The sequence below is a fragment of the Danio aesculapii genome, chromosome 19, assembly GCF_903798145.1.
Source record: "Danio aesculapii chromosome 19, fDanAes4.1, whole genome shotgun sequence".
Classification (NCBI taxonomy): Eukaryota; Metazoa; Chordata; class Actinopteri; order Cypriniformes; family Danionidae; genus Danio; species Danio aesculapii.
The window spans coordinates 3,738,576-3,750,044 of NC_079453.1; the positions used below are offsets into that span (position 1 = coordinate 3,738,576).

The 11,469-nt window shown below is 34.9% G+C and overlaps 1 long non-coding RNA gene across 1 annotated transcript; it reads right to left on the reverse strand.

Moving 5' to 3' along the window:
- Positions 1–900: 900 nt before the first annotated feature.
- On the reverse strand, positions 901–4,993 carry LOC130246197 (uncharacterized). The gene is made up of 6 exons (XR_008839411.1): positions 4,951–4,993; positions 3,624–3,656; positions 3,479–3,511; positions 3,364–3,399; positions 1,041–1,073; positions 901–936 (listed from the first exon to the last, which is right to left on the reverse strand). It is a non-coding gene; the product is annotated as an uncharacterized LOC130246197 (long non-coding RNA).
- Between the last annotated feature and the right edge of the window lie 6,476 nt (positions 4,994–11,469).

Consider the following 11,469-nt stretch of genomic DNA (forward strand, 5'->3'; position numbering starts at 1 on the left):
ATTGATTGTGTTTTATTTATTTATTAGTTTATTTATTGTGGTTTACAGTAATGAGAATTTTGGTGGAAAGTGCATGAGACAGGATTTTGTAACCAATATATGTAAATATTAAATAGAAATAAATCAATAATATTAATTGAGATTTCTTGTGGAATTAAATAAATACAGTACATAAAGAAAACATTTTATTAAATGTTTCTAATTTTTTATGGAAATTGTGCTTAATTATCATGGAAATGTCAATTAATTTTGCATTAAATATTTCATTATTTATTTATTTCAACATTGTTTGCTTTTTTTTTTTTAGCTGGTGGTTTCTTGTGTGGCTACAGTAATAACTGCCTATATTTTGGTAACGTCACACATAAAGAAAAACGACTCACCTGCTTTAGGCACATTATTTACTTGAGGTGCTGTAAGAAAAATAGAATTAAATTAAATTCAACTCTCTTTCAGCTCATTATTTATTCATTTTCCTTCGGCCTCTATTTCAGAGGTCATCCCAGCGGAATGAACCGCCAACTAATCCAGCATATGTTTTACGCAGCGGATGCCCTTCCAGCTGCAACCCAGTATCGGGAAACACCCATTCACTCTCAAATTCACACACCTACACTACGGCCAATTTAGTTTATTCAATTCACCTATAGCGCATGTGTTTGGACTTGTGGGGGAAACCGGAGCACCCGGAGGAAACCCACGCCAACACGGGCAGAACATTCAAAACTCCACATAGAAATGCCAACTGGCCCAGCCGAGACTCGAACCTGTGACCTTCTTTCTGTGAGGCTACATTGCTAACCACTGAGCCACCGTGCCGCCCCTTTAGTTCAATATTCAATTGACATGATCGAGCCACATTTGATCTTTCATACTTTTATCAACAAATCTGATACTCACCGCTGTTTCCTGCTTCAGAACTGGTGCTGCTCGCATCTAAATGATACAGAATATATATGTTGTTCGTTTTGAATTGTTGTACATGTTTATTGAAATTCTGGCGAATTTAAATATTTTATTTAAATTGATATTTCATATACCTGCAGTTGCTCCATTGTAATACAGAAGCTCATCTGTCAGCATGAGAAAAAAAATCATTTTAATATCTGTTGTTGAAGCATTGAATTTAAATAGAGAGAAAACATTCGGAAGTTTAGATTTCTTTGCAAAACGTGCAATATTTTTATATTTAACTAGTCACTTGCAATTAGTTTGTATCTAACTACACTCTCAGAAATAAAGGTACATGAGCTGTCACTGGGGTGGTACCTTTTCGAAAGGTACATATTTGTATTTAAACCTTCTTTACCTTCTGGTGGACGCTACAGAGCACTGCGCACCAGAACAGCCCGACACAGAAACAGTTTCTTCCCTCAGGCAATCCATCTCATGAACACTTGATGATAATAATTGCGGAGCCAACATCACTACTTGCTATACACTTTTATACACATATACACTTATTTAACAACACACTTTACATGCCAATTTGCACATAACAGCTGCACATATAACGTTGTATATAGTAATAAACATGTACATACACTTGTCAATCTGTATATTTGCATTCACTACTTCTATTTTTTTTTTAAATGTATATTTATTATCTGTTTTTTGGCCTGTCTCTGTAATTCTGTTGCTCTGTAGAAGCTCTGTCACCAAAACAAATTCCTCATATGTGTGAACATACCTGGCAATAAAGCTCTTTCTGATTCTGATTAAAGGGTATATATTAGTACCTACACATTTTAAAGGGTACTCTTTTGTACTTCTTAGGTATTATTATGTACCCTTGAGGTATTAATATGGACCCTTTAAGTACAAATATGTACCTTTCAAATAGGTACCACCCCAGTGACAGCTCTTGTACCTTTATTTCTGAGAGTGTAGTTTCTCTGAATTCTGAATTTACATCCTGCAATTCTAATTTTTCTTGGAATTCTGAATGTAAATATTGTAGTTCTGGCAGTTTTCCTGAAATTTTTTATTAATTCTGAATTTATATCTTGCACTTTTGACATTTCTAAAGTCACAATTATCTTTATGTTTTCAAGAAAATGTATTTCATCATTTGGATAAGCTGGAGGAATTCAATTTGCTCAGGTGAATTAAAATAGCAAAAAAAGATAGTTTAAATATGCATGTGGCTGAATTTAAATCTTGGGGTTTTTAGTTTTCTGAATTTGCATCTTGGAATTTCTCGAAGTTGTGAGTAAAATAGTCACAATTATATTTTTAAAACAGAAAAACTAAACTTTATGTAAATGAGCTTGATTAATAAAATTTCCCCAGGTGAATTAAAAAAAATGATAAAATAAAAGCGAAAATGTGCAGTTGATGTCAAAATTATTAGCCCCCCTGAATTATTAGCCCCCCTGTTTATTTTTTACCCCAATTTCTGTTTAACGGAGAGCAGATTTCTTCAACACATTTCTAAACATAATAGTTTTATTAACTCATTTCTAATAACTGATTTATTTTATCTTTGTCATGATGACAGTAAATAATATTAGACTAGATATTCTTCAAGACACTTCTATACAGCTTAAAGTGACATTTAAAGGCTTAAATAGGTTAATTAGGTTAACTAGGCAGGTTAGGGTAATTAGGCAAGTTATTGTATAACGATGGTTTGTTCTGTAGACTATCGAAAAAATAAATAGATTAAAGGGGCTAATAATTTTGTCCTTAAAACAGTTGATAAAAAATTTAAAACTGCTTTTATTCTAGCCGAAATAAAACAAATAAGACTTTCTCCTGAAGAAAAAATATTATCAGACATACTGTGAAAATTTCCTGAATCTGTTAAACATCATTTGGGAAATATTTAAAAAAGAAAAAAAAATTAAAAGGGGGGCTAATAATTCTGACTTCAACTGTATGTAAATAAGCTTATTTAATAAAATTTTCCCAGGTGAATTAAAATTAAAATTGTGCTGAATTTCAATCTTGCTGTTCATTTTTTTTTATTCTGAATTTACATCTGGCAATTTTAACAATTCTCACACGTTTTGAGGAAAAAGGTCACAATTATCTTAAAAAAAGAGCAAGTTCTTTAAATATGCATGTTGGTTAAATCACCACTAGATGGCAGACTCATAAAGTCAAAGTCAAATTACATTTGAAAAGCTGCCACCTATACATTTCTTGAATTTTCAGATATCGAGAAGTCTTATTTTATCATTGTATGCTCTTTACAGATCCAGCATCTGGTTTCATAAAGACCTACACATATGACTTAAAATCTTCCGTTTACCTCTCAGAAGAGCCGTCAAACATATAACATGTAATAACCTATCACTGATCTGAATGAAATATGAGCTGGTGTTTGATCATGTTGTGGAGCAGCGTTTGCTCACTCACCATTGGGCAGTTCAGGAGAGACCAGGTTCATACTTTCTGTCAATCAAAACACACAGAATTATAATGAGACTGAACTGTCCTGCTGATTAACTATAGACTAGCGCACAAAACTCACCAGTCGGAGCTTCATCTGAGGTTGAATCCTGATCTGTGGATTAATGTGGACATGCTGAAGGTTTATTTGCAGTTGATGAATATAAAAACATGTTTTGTCACATTTTTGCAAGCATATTTTGTTATTTTAGTCATTTGATGTTTACCTGTGGCAAACATGGCTTGGGACCCTCCTTCAGCTGCAAAAGAAAACAAGCAATTGTTCAGGCATTCGCATTTTTGGGGAATTTTTAAATAATGCATAATTTTAGTATCTTTCTATATTTACAGACTATAGATTTATATAAAACTAATGAAAACGTCTTGAAAATTTTTTTTTACAGATGATTTTGACGATTTTGAAGTAAATAATAACTAATTTTGATGTAATTATATATATATATATATATATATATATATATATATATATATATATATATATATATATATATATATATATATATATATATATATATATATTGGGGGGTAATTTTAAAATAATCACTTTAGTATCTTTCTATATTTACAGACTACAGATTTATCACAATTTTTAAAACGTCTTCAAAACAAATAATATTTAACAGATGATTTTGATGCTATAATAAATGACGAGTAATTTTGACTGGCTTTAAATGATAGCTTTATTTAAAAAATCATGTTTTATAAATGACATATTTTTAATTTATAAAAGTATATTTTAATCAAATAAGTGAAGCCTTAGTGATAAGATTTTAAAAAATCTTTATATAAATAAAATAATAAATTTATTAATAAAAAATGTGTTTATATATATTTTTGTGGGGGGACTTTGAAATAATTATTCACTTTAGTATCTTTCTATATGTACAGACTGGAGATTTATACAAATTTTTAAAACTTCTTAAAATAAATATTATTTTACTGATTATTTAGATGCTATAATAAATGATAACTTATTTTGATTGGCTTCAAATGTTGGTTTATTACAGTTTAAAATTACATTTTATTTATTGTGAATTATTTATTATAAAAATGTATTTAAATCAAATAAATTAAGCCTATATATATATATATATATATATATATATATATATATATATATATATATATATATATATATATATATATGGCAAGTCATTGTATAACAGTCATTAATTTATAGTAAGTCATTGTTTAACAGTGGTTTGTTCTGTAGCAAATCGAAAAAATTATATTTAAATATTGACCTTAAAATTATATAAAAAAAAAAAACTGTAATATTCTAGCCGAAAACAAATCAGACTTTCTGTGAAAGACTGTGAAAAATTCCTTGCTCTGTTAAACATCATTTGGGAAATATGTGAAAAAATTTTATTCACAGGAGGGCGAATAATTCTGACTTCAGCTGTATATTATATATAATAAATATTAATAAGCAAATTCAAATAATTATATTTTCAAATGATATTTGTGGCTACTCTGCTGATTTTCCTATATTGCTAAATAAATATTCCACATAATTTCTCTGAATTTCACCTGCTTCAAGGTCCGCTTCAACCAGTATCAGTGCCAATGAGCAGAGAATGAGAATGTTCCTGCAACAGAAATAAATAAACAAATAAATAAATAAATAAACAAACAAATATGTCAAAAAATCTATGCATTTGATTTTTTATATTAATCTTGTAAATGTGATTTTTTTTATTCCCCTCAGAATTCTGTTTACATCTTGCAATTGTATTTATTCCCTCCATCTTACTCTGAATTATTAGATATTCTTGCAAATTTTGACTAACTTTTTTACCGTATATGTTTAAACATAATATATTAATTACATCAAATAGTAATTAAAATATTTCAGAATATTTGAGCCATATATATGCGACTATCATTCACATTTTAAAACCAACAGTTACCTTAATGTGCTATAATGCTAAGAAAAAGTACGTAAATCCATTGAGGTGTACCTGGTCAGCATGACTGGAGGTCAGAGACGGTCCGCCGGTCTACAGTACACTATGTGGTATTGCACTTGAACTGGTCCTGTGGCCACAGCATCCGCCAAGCCTTTTATACCTGCTCAAAGGCCATGGAGAATGAAGGAGGGGAGGGTTTCTTATTGGGAAAGAGGAGACCTGGGAAAAAACGCTTCATCTTGGATTACATTAATTGCGTGGCTTAATGTAAGGATTCGTATATCTCCTTCCCATGTACATTCCCGCTAAAAAATTCCCAGTCACCACTCTAAAGGTCAAGCAAAGGCAAAAAAACAGTGATTTCTCATGCACCTGATGTTGATTTGAACTTTTTTATGAGAGTATTTTCAGTGTAATGGAAAGAAAATATCCAAAAATACATTACTATACATAAGACCGTTCACAAAAATGTGTTTTTCTCCCAAAGAAAGACAATTTTAGTCAGATCTGTATTCTTAATTTATTAATTTATTTACAAAGTGAAGTCTTCATACATTGCTAAAGTTTTTGGGACATTTAGATGAACTTTAATGACACCCCAATCTTAATATGTGTTTTAATAGGCTTCAACCTTTCTGGAAAGGCTTTCCACAAAGTTTAAGACAGTGTTTATTGGACTTTTTTTGTGATTATTTTTGTCCATTCTTCTAGATGTGTTTGTAAGGTCTGGCACTGATGACAAGGCTTAATTCATCCCTCCAGTCATGCAGATGAATCAGTCATCTGCACATCAATAACTGTTTGGTTTAGCTCAGCTACTAAGTACGACCTCCAAAGACTACGTCGAATAGTTCGGACTGCTGAGCGAATCACTGGTACAACCCTTCCTACTCCCCAAGAACTGTACTTATCCAGAGCGAGCAGAAGGGCTGCCAAAATCACTCTGGACCCCTCACACCCAGCACACTGCCTCTTTGAACTTTTACCTTCTGGTCGACGCTACAGAGCACTGCGCACCAGAACAGCCTGACACAGAAACAGTTTCTTCCCTCAGGCAATCCATCTCATGAACACTTGATGATAATAATTGTGGAGCCAACATCACTACTTGCTATACACTTGTATACACATATACACTTATTTAACAACACACTTTACATGCCAATTTGCACATAACAGCTGCACATATAACGTTGTATATAGTAATAAACATGTACATACACTTGTCAATCTGTATATTTGCACTCACTACTTCTATTTTTTTTAAATATATTTATTATCTGTTTTTTGTTCTGTCTCTGTAATCCTGTTGCACTGTAGAAGCTCTGTCACCAAAACAAATTCCTCGTATGTGTGAACATACCTGGCAATAAAGCTCTTTCTGATTCTGATTCTGATTCTGAAGTAATTATTCGGGTTAAGGTCAGGACTTTGTGCAGGCCAGTCCAAGTATTCCGCATCAAACTCCTCATTCATGCCTTTATGGAGCTTGCTTTGTGCACTGGTAAACTAGTGCTGTGCAATATGAAAATATAGATCGTATGGACAAAATAAAACATCTATTGTTTCACAATGCTCTATTGTTTATATGACTTTTTGTGACCCTTTTTACAATATGTATAATAATGATGTCATTAGTGTTTATGTGAAGTTTCAGCTCAATATCACCCACAAATATTTGTTTATATCCCTTTGACACTGCCCTTTTGAGGCTTTGAGCCAAATTGTGCCGTTTTGGTGGCTGTCACTTTAAATTCAAATGATATTGTGTGCTCTTTTCAAACAGGGGAGGAGCAACAGGTGCCTATGTGTCAGACAAAAAAGCCAAAAAACAATCATTTCTCATGCACCTGATGTCGATTTGCACTTTTTTATGAGTCTTTTTAGTCTAAAGGAAAGAGAATATTTAATAAACACATTACTATACATAAGACCATTCTCGAAATGCGTTTTTCTACCAAACTAAGCCACAGTTAGTCAGATCTGTATTCTTATTTTTTTTACCAAGAAGTCTTCATACATTACATTGCTAAAGTTTTTGAGACATCTGCTTTTACATAAACTTTAATGACACCCCAATCTTAATATGTATGGTTTATTAGACCACCTTTCTTGGAAAGGTTTTTAAAAAAGTTTAGCTTACCATTTTTTGTCCATTCTTTTTAGATGACAAGGCCTGGTTCACCGTCTGATGAGAATGCCTGGTTCACTGTCTGATGAGAATGCCTGGTTCACAGGCTCTGCTATTATTCAACTCAAAGGTGTTCATTCAGGTTAGGGTCAGGACTTTGTGCAGGCCAGTCCACCTCTTCCACATCAAACTCCCCATTCACGTCTTTATGGAGCTTGCTTTTCGCACTGGTGAAATAAGGCTATGCAATATGAAAATGCAGATCATATGGACAAAATAAAACATCTATAATAAATAAAAAAACACTGTTCCATATTATGCTCTATCGTTTATATGGTGGTGTCGCAAAATACATTGTTTACAGTAGTACGTTTTTATTCTTTTTATGAGCTCAATATTACATCTCATAAGGGGATGCAGACAGCAACATGAATAAAAGCACTGTGAGAAAGTTATTCAGGGATATTTTATGTTTAATCATTGGTTTTTGAAAAGTGTTTTATATTTCATTAGTATTTATTTTACATTTTTACACTTTTAAAGGCAGTGTAGTGCGTCTCGTGTTTTTACACACAATGAAAAAATTGCTTCTCTTATTTTTTTGTCTTGTTTCTAGTCCAAATATCAAACCAATTGTGAATTGATAAGCATTTTCTAGACAAATATTTTAATATTTATAGTATTTTAAGAAATAATATGTCAAAAGTAAGTGAGTTTTTCCTTAAAACAAGCAAAATAATCTACCAGTGAGGATATCTGTTAGTTTTTTCTTGCAATGTCTTGCCTCACAGTGAAGCTTTTGTTAGCTGCTGCATTTCTAAAAGTCTCTCTCCAGCAAAAAAACAAAACAAAAAAACAACAGGTGAATATCAAAAGCCATGCCAAGTGCAAGGTCATCATAATTGGCCCGCGTGACCTGACGGCGCACCGTGTTGAAATGCGCTCAATGCTGGGGATTCCCCGGGTCACTGAGGCCAGTATTCGGGGAGAAATGCAAACCTAATTGCTCTGTAAAGCAATAGCAGGCTGGCATGGCATTAATAGAATTTTTCCTCTTTAAAAGGTTGGTGTTGGGGAAATGGCGCTTGTTTTTTTGGCCTCCTGTTGTCCTGATGCCAGCGATAAGGTTGCTGCTGATGGAGGTATTAGTGCTCGGTGCTGCAGGAAAGACTCGGGTTCCGCAAATTCCATTTTTTCCCTCAGTTCGAGCTTTCTTTGAGATTAATTTTGAGAGAAAGGCGGTGTCCGGTAACGTCCCGGGCCGAACGCATGACCTGTCGTGTTTTTTAGGTACAGTGAGTCGCAGAAATGTTTCCAAAAGGTCGGGAATTTACCCACAATGGCTGGAAATCTACCCCTAGGTCAGGTTTACACTCGGAAAGAGTCGGGATTTGAGACGTGTGATGTAAGAGGGACTCCGTGATGACAAAAACAGCATTCGCAGACATTTTCCGAAGCTAGTCTGATTGCTAAATGATATCGCATATAGTTTCTGATGTAATTATACATATATGATCATGTTAACATGGAAAATTTGTGTTCTTAAAAGAGCAATATGTGAACAACAAAACCAGTCATAAGTGTACATTTTTGGAAATTGATATAGGGGATTGATACTGCTTACCTCCGTGTGGACGGCTATTTCGCTGTTACCAGTTTGCCCAGTGGCTCAACGCTTACATCGGCTCACTTGGGATGCTGAATGAAGTTGACTACAACAATGTGGTTTGAGTTTAGCGAAGAAGACTTCCAGAAAGAAGTTAAATACAGTCCAAAAAATTAAATCAACAAGTAAATAACAGGGTGAGAATGTGGTAAGATCTGAAAACGTAGTAAAAAACAGGCGACGGTTCTTTTTTATTGCTTTTGAAAACACTGTCGGTTGGGTTTAGGGAAGTGGGTTGGTGGGGCGATCAGTCGATCGGTCAGTCAGTCAGTCGACAGCAGCCTCTGGTGGATTTAAGTGAGAACTGCAGGCGTGAACGGCCCTCGCGAGAGAAATTTGAGCTCTGAAAAAGCATAAACAGCGGCCTCTGGAGGATTTGCGAAAACAAAAACTGCAAAAAACATAGCTCCTGGGATGTATTTTGCGCTCTCCGGAAATGTATACAGGGGTACATATCCACAATGAGCCTAGTTTGAAAACATGCTAGAGTAATTGGTGGTTCATTCTGCTTTGGCGACCCCTGATAAAGCAGTGAATAGTGAGTGAGTTTACTATACTGTACTAAACTGTACTCTGGGAAATTGGGAGATGTCATGTCAAATATCTTGTCACTGAGATCATCAGATGTTGTTAGGACATGGTGCTCTGTAAAACAAATTTTGAGCTGCCAATCATGCCAAAATCTGCGCAACACTCATGTCCATCCTTAATAGTGGAGAGCCGAAATTCCACACCCAAGACCAAAGCCCTACAAACCAAAGAAGAGGCTCATCCGTCCACAGACATTCAATCTGCTGGCTATTTTTCCCTTTTATCAGACGGAAGCGCTGCCAATAGGAATGAATGGGCCATGGCGGGACAAGACAGGAAGTCTACGCATCTGGGTTTTAGCTTTCCTGGCTCTCCATGGGCGCCGCTGGTAGAATGGAGCGGCCGCTGTGGAGCAGAACAGGGTTAGACTTTTGATAATGGGAGAAAGTGGTCCTGTGTAATAGAGTTACATTGGACATGTCCCGCACACTGGTATTTGGGATATCAAAGGAGTCCTCTGTGTGCGCGCTAAAAGGGTTTTTCTCTTTAAAAGCGTAAATGGATAATTAACCACCGAGGATCCCTCACTAGGACACATTATGGCCGCTTAGCTGTCTTTTCAAGGAGCACACTCGCGAGGGAAGGCTTTGAAAGCTGGTAAGGTCAGATTTACATGTGTATGTGTAAAAGGGCCCGAGGGCACACGGGACCCCCGGATTTCCCTTTTAAACATGGAGGCTGAAAGGAAGTGGCTGGGATGGAGAGGTACAGAATGTGCTTTCATGCTTGACGGAGAAAAGAAACGCTCCGCGGCACTTTACATTAGGGAGTTTACAGGCTTGCTCGGGTTACGGGCGCATCTGAACTTACAGACCTCTGTTTGTTGTTCTGCGGGTCACGATTCACTGAGAAAGGCCAATCCAAAACTGACTTTTTAGACTTTTTAGACTTTCTTTATTGTCCACAAGTGGAAATTGGGCTTTGGCTAACCACGTAATTTTGTTTTAAGAAATAATATGCCACAATTAAGTGAGTTTTTTGGGCAGCATGGTGGCGCAATGGGTAGCACAAACACCTTACAGCAAGAAGGTCACTGGTTCAAGCCTTGACTAGGTCAGTTGGCATTTCTGTGTGGAGTTTGCATGTTCTCCCCATGTTCGCGTGGGTTTCCTCCGGGTGCTCCGGTTTCTCCCACAAGTCCAAACACATGTGCTGTAGGTGAATTGGGTAAGCTAAATTTTCCGTAGTGTTTGAGTGTGAATGAGTGTGTGTGGATGTTTCCTAGTGATGGGTTGCAGCTGGAAGGGCATCCGCTAGGGAAAACATATGCTGGATAAGTTGGCGGTTCATTCCGCTGTGGCAAACCCCAGATTAATAAAGGGACTAAGCTGAAAAGAAAATGAATGAATGAATAAGTGAGTTTTTACTGATGAAGCTAAATAATCTGCCAATGGGGTGAGCTAAATAGCTAAATAATCATATTTTTCCTTTTTTTATATTACATTTTTTTTCCATATTTTTCAAAACAACAAACAAAACAAAAAACAAAACAAAAAAACAAACAAAAAAATAAATCAATGGAACATGGAAATAAAAAAGACATACAATATAAGTGTCAAAGGTCACCGAATACAATCTTATTTACATTCATATTCATGGTTGATAAAATGTTGCTAAACATTACATTTCTTCTCAACCATTTACCCCAGTATGCAGAAATTGTATAGGTTTTATGTCTCAAGGAAAATGTCAGTAGTTCCATATCATACACCTCCTGTACTGTATCATGCCCTTCACCTACAGATGGAGGA